Source organism: Musca autumnalis, unplaced genomic scaffold, assembly GCF_047663935.1.
Source record: "Musca autumnalis isolate F117 unplaced genomic scaffold, ASM4766393v1 scaffold_4, whole genome shotgun sequence".
In the NCBI taxonomy this organism is placed as follows: Eukaryota; Metazoa; Arthropoda; class Insecta; order Diptera; family Muscidae; genus Musca; species Musca autumnalis.
Window position 1 is genome coordinate 113,428,946 of NW_027411977.1, and position 6,213 is coordinate 113,435,158.

The following is a 6,213-nucleotide window of genomic DNA, read 5'->3' on the forward strand; positions in this document are numbered from 1 at the left end:
CGGGCATGACTTTCCCAATACAAAAGTTCACCGCGCATGACTTTTCCCATACAAAAGTTCACCGGGCATGACTTTCCCAGTACAAAAGATCACCGGGCATGACTTTCCCAATACAAAAGTTCACCGGGCATGACTTTCCCAATACAAAAGTTCACCGGGCATGACTTTCCCAATACAAAAGTTCACCGGGCATGACTTTCCCAATACAAAAGTTCACCGGGCATGACTTTCCCAATACAAAAGTTCACCGGGCATGACTTTTCCCATACAAAAGTTCACCGGGCATGACTTTCCCAATACAAAAGTTGACCGGGCATGACTTTCCCAGTACAAAAGATCACCGGGCATGACTTTCCCAATACAAAAGTTGACGGGCATGACTTTCCCAATACAAAAGTTCACCGGGCATGACTTTCCCAATACAAAAGTTCACCGGGCATGACTTTCCCAATACAAAAGTTCACCGGGCATGACTTTCCCAGTACAAAAGATCACCGGGCATGACTTTCCCAATACAAAAGATCACCGGGCATGACTTTCCCAGTACAAAAGATCACCGGGCATGACTTTCCCAATACAAAAGTTCACCGGGCATGACTTTCCCAGTACAAAAGCTCACCGGGCATGACTTTTCCCATACAAAAGTTCACCGGGCATGACTTTCCCAGTACAAAAGTTCACCGGGCATGATATTCGCAATACAAAAGATCACCGGGCATGACTTTCCCAATACAAAAGTTCACCGGGCATGACTTTCCCAATACAAAAGTTCACCGGGCATGACTTTCCCAGTACAAAAGATCACCGGGCATGACTTTCCCAATACAAAAGTTCACTGGGCATGACTTTCCCAATACAAAAGTTCACCGGGCATGACTTTCCCAGTACAAAAGATCACCGGGCATGACTTTCCCAATACAAAAGTTCACCGGGCATGACTTTCCCAATACAAAAGTTCACCGGGCATGACTTTCCGAATACAAAAGTTGACCGGGCATGACTTTCCCAATACAAAAGTTGACCGGGCATGACTTTCCCAATACAAAAGTTGACCGGGCATGACTTTTCCCATACAAAAGTTCACCGGGCATGACTTTTCCCATACAAAAGTTCACCGGGCATGACTTTCCTAATACAAAAGTTCACCGGGCATGACTTTTCCCATACAAAAGTTCACCGGGCATGACTTTTCCCATACAAAAGTTCACCGGGCATGACTTTCCCAATTCAAAAGTTCACCGGGCATGACTTTCCCAGTACAAAAGATCACCGGGCATGACTTTCCCAATACAAAAGTTGACCGGGCATGACTTTCCCAATACAAAAGTTCACCGGGCATGACTTTCCCAGTACAAAAGATCACCGGGCATGACTTTCCCAATACAAAAGTTCACCGGGCATGACTTTCCCAATACAAAAGTTCACCGGGCATGACTTTTCCCATACAAAAGTTCACCGGGCATGACTTTCCCAATACAAAAGTTCACCGGGCATGACTTTCCCAGTACAAAAGTTCACCGGGCATGACTTTCCCAATACAAAAGTTCACCGCGCATGACTTTTCCCATACAAAAGTTCACCGGGCATGACTTTCCCAGTACAAAAGATCACCGGGCATGACTTTCCCAATACAAAAGTTCACCGGGCATGACTTTTCCAATACAAAAGTTCACCGGGCATGACTTTCCCAATACAAAAGTTCACCGGGCATGACTTTCCCAATACAAAAGTTCACCGGGCATGACTTTCCCAATACAAAAGTTCACCGGGCATGACTTTTCCCATACAAAAGTTCACCGGGCATGACTTTCCCAATACAAAAGTTGACCGGGCATGACTTTCCCAGTACAAAAGATCACCGGGCATGACTTTCCCAATACAAAAGTTGACGGGCATGACTTTTCCAATACAAAAGTTCACCGGGCATGACTTTCCCAATACAAAAGTTCACCGGGCATGACTTTTCTCATACAAAAGTTCACAGGGCATGACTTTCCCAATACAAAAGTTCACAGGGCATGACTTTCCCAATACAAAAGTTCACCGGGCATGACTTTTCCCATACAAAAGTTCACCGGGCATGACTTTTCCCATACAAAAGTTGACCGGGCATGACTTTCCCAATACAAAAGTTCACCGGGCATGACTTTTCTCATACAAAAGTTCACCGGGCATGACTTTCCCAATAAAAAAGTTCACCGGGCATGACTTTCCCAGTACAAAAGTTCACCGGGCATGACTTTCCCAATACAAAAGTTCACCGGGCATGACTTTCCCAATACAAAAGTTCACCGGGCATGACTTTCCCAATACAAAAGTTCACCGGGCATGACTTTCCCAATACAAAAGTTCACCGGGCATGACTTTCCCAATACAAAAGTTCACCGGGCATGACTTTCCCAATACAAAAGTTCACCGGGCATGACTTTCCCAATACAAAAGTTCACCGGGCATGACTTTCCCAATACAAAAGTTGACCGGGCATGACTTTCCCAATACAAAAGTTCACCGGGCATGACTTTCCCAATACAAAAGTTCACCGGGCATGACTTTCCCAATACAAATGTTCACCCGGCATGACTTTCCCAATACAAAAGTTCACCGGGCATGAATTTCCCAGTACAAAAGTTCACCGGGCATGACTTTCCCAGTACAAAAGATCACCGGGCATGACATTCCCAATACAAAAGTTGACCAGGCATGACTTTCCCAGTACAAAAGATCACCGGGCATGACTTTCCCAGTACAAAAGATCACCGGGCATGACTTTTCCCATACAAAAGTTCACCGGGCATGACTTTCCCAATACAAAAGTTCACCGGGCATGACTTTTCCCAGCAAAATGTTCGATGCCAAAGATGACATTCAATCATGGGTGCAAGTGATCTAGCATGTCATCTTTTTAGCATCTTCATCGATGAATTTTATATGAGCGTGGACCCCAAAAGATGACGTTCTTTTCTGGATCCTAAGCATGTCATTTTAACCAATGCGTTGACATGTCATTTCCACCAATGCTTTGGCATGTCATTTCCACCAATGACTTGACATGTCATTTTCACCAATGCTTTGACACGTCATTTTCACCCATGCTTTGACATGTCATTTTAACCAATGCTTTGGCATGTCATTTTCACCAACCCCTTGGCATGAGATTTTCATGTCTTGTTTGGAAAATGGAAATGCTGTATTGAAATATGGTTTTCATGAAAAACAAAACTCTTTATTAATTCAAACGAATTCATGAAATAGCTACAATTAATTTATCAGTTTAGTTTTTCAAAAGTTTACATCCAAAATTGCAATGTAATCACCACCGCTGCAACGCAAAAGATTACTTCCTCCGTTCTCCGCAACTGATATTCTTTCATCTTACAACAGGTTTTTTCAATTATCTTTCCATCACCAGTTCAGATTTCGACATGGACTCCAAATGCACTGTTTTAAGTATTTTTATTTCGTAAATTACTTTTATTTTATAATTTTGTTATTTTATAACAACATTTTGGTAATTTATACTCTTTTGTTTAGTGACGGAAATATGTAGGGATCTACAACCCGGCTTGCTTTAGGGATCTCTAAGAACAAAATGTAACGAACGGGGAGAAGAGACTTTTTATGGAAAATACCATTTATGCTTAATTAATTTATTTTTAATTGTTTCTTTCCAAAAGTAGTTTCTTCTTTATTTTCAGATTCTTGTTCCTTTTCGTTTCGGACTTTTTTTTCAAATTCCAAGAAGCGAGATTTGATTGATTTCATTCTATGTCAGATTTAGAACAGACAAGGGAACTTTTAAAATAGCAATGTGTGCAGTCCGATTCTATTTTTAGCTCGATGGTTGGGACTTCATATAATACCAATTGTTTAGAAGTTTTAGTTGTTTGATATGCAGGAAATGTAAGACAACATCACGACGACAGTTCTAACAACTTTGGTCTGTTCCAGAAACTGCAAGAATCTACTTATTTTTACTACGATAACAATTTTTCCTTTATGTTATCGGAAAAAATAGTAAAAATTAGATTTTTGCAGTACTGGAACATACCAAAATGAAAAAAAACAGGTGTGTAAATAAAAACACAAACATCATCTCTATTGGATCGATGGAATGGGTACAAATGCTGATGAAAAGATCGGATCTTTCACGACTTCCTTTGCAGTGGTTCAAATCGTAATGAAAAGATCGGATCTTTCACGACTTCCTTTGAACCAATGCAAAAGATGACATGAAATCACGTCATCGCAAAGAACCCCTTCCGTCAAATTTTGCTGGGTTCCTATACAAAAGTTCACCGGGCATGACTTTTCCCATACAAAAGTTCACCGGGCATGACTTTCCCAGTACAAAAAATCACCGGGCATGACTTTCCCAATACAAAAGTTCACCGGGCATGACTTTCCCAATACAAAAGTTCACCGGGCATGACTTTCCCAGTACAAAAGATCAACGGGCATGACTTTCCCAATACAAAAGTTGACCGGGCATGACTTTCCCAATACAAAAGTTCACAGGGCATGACTTTCCCAATACAAAAGTTCACCGGGCATGACTTTCCCAATACAAAAGTTCACCGGGCATGACTTTCCCAATACAAAAGTTCACCGGGCATGACTTTCCCAATACAAAAGTTCACCGGGCATGACTTTCCCAGTACAAAAGTTCACCGGGCATGACTTTTCTCATACAAAAGTTCACAGGGCATGACTTTCCCAATACAAAAGTTCACAGGGCATGACTTTCCCAATACAAAAGTTCACCGGGCATGACTTTTCCCATACAAAAGTTCACCGGGCATGACTTTTCCCATACAAAAGTTGACCGGGCATGACTTTCCCAATACAAAAGTTCACCGGGCATGACTTTTCTCATACAAAAGTTCACCGGGCATGACTTTCCCAATAAAAAAGTTCACCGGGCATGACTTTCCCAGTACAAAAGTTCACCGGGCATGACTTTCCCAATACAAAAGTTCACCGGGCATGACTTTCCCAATACAAAAGTTCACCGGGCATGACTTTCCCAATACAAAAGTTCTCCGGGCATGACTTTCCCAATACAAAAGTTCACCGGGCATGACTTTCCCAATACAAAAGTTCACCGGGCATGACTTTCCCAATACAAAAGTTCACCGGGCATGACTTTCCCAATACAAAAGTTCACCGGGCATGACTTTCCCAATACAAAAGTTGACCGGGCATGACTTTCCCAATACAAAAGTTCACCGGGCATGACTTTCCCAATACAAAAGTTCACCGGGCATGACTTTCCCAATACAAATGTTCACCCGGCATGACTTTCCCAATACAAAAGTTCACCGGGCATGAATTTCCCAGTACAAAAGTTCACCGGGCATGACTTTCCCAGTACAAAAGATCACCGGGCATGACATTCCCAATACAAAAGTTGACCAGGCATGACTTTCCCAGTACAAAAGATCACCGGGCATGACTTTCCCAGTACAAAAGATCACCGGGCATGACTTTTCCCATACAAAAGTTCACCGGGCATGACTTTCCCAATACAAAAGTTCACCGGGCATGACTTTTCCTATACAAAAGTTCACCGGGCATGACTTTTCCCATACAAAAGTTCACCGGGCATGACTTTCCCAGTAAAAAAATCACCGGGCATGACTTTCCCAATACAAAAGTTCACCGGGCATGACTTTCCCAATACAAAAGTTCACCGGGCATGACTTTCCCAGTACAAAAGATCAACGGGCATGACTTTCCCAATACAAAAGTTGACCGGGCATGACTTTCCCAATACAAAAGTTCACAGGGCATGACTTTCCCAATACAAAAGTTCACCGGGCATGACTTTCCCAATACAAAAGTTCACCGGGCATGACTTTCCCAATACAAAAGTTCACCGGGCATGACTTTCCCAATACAAAAGTTCACCGGGCATGACTTTCCCAGTACAAAAGTTCACCGGGCATGACTTTCCCAGTACAAAAGATCACCGGGCATGACTTTCCCAATACAAAAGTTCACCGGGCATGACTTTCCCAATACAAAAGTTCACCGGGCATGACTTTCCCAATACAAAAGTTGACCGGGCATGACTTTCCCAATACAAAGGTTCACAGGGCATGACTTTCCCAATACAAAAGTTCACAGGGCATGACTTTCCCAATACAAAAGTTCACCGGGCATGACTTTCCCAATACAAAAGTTCACCGGGCATGACTTTCCCAGTACAAAAGA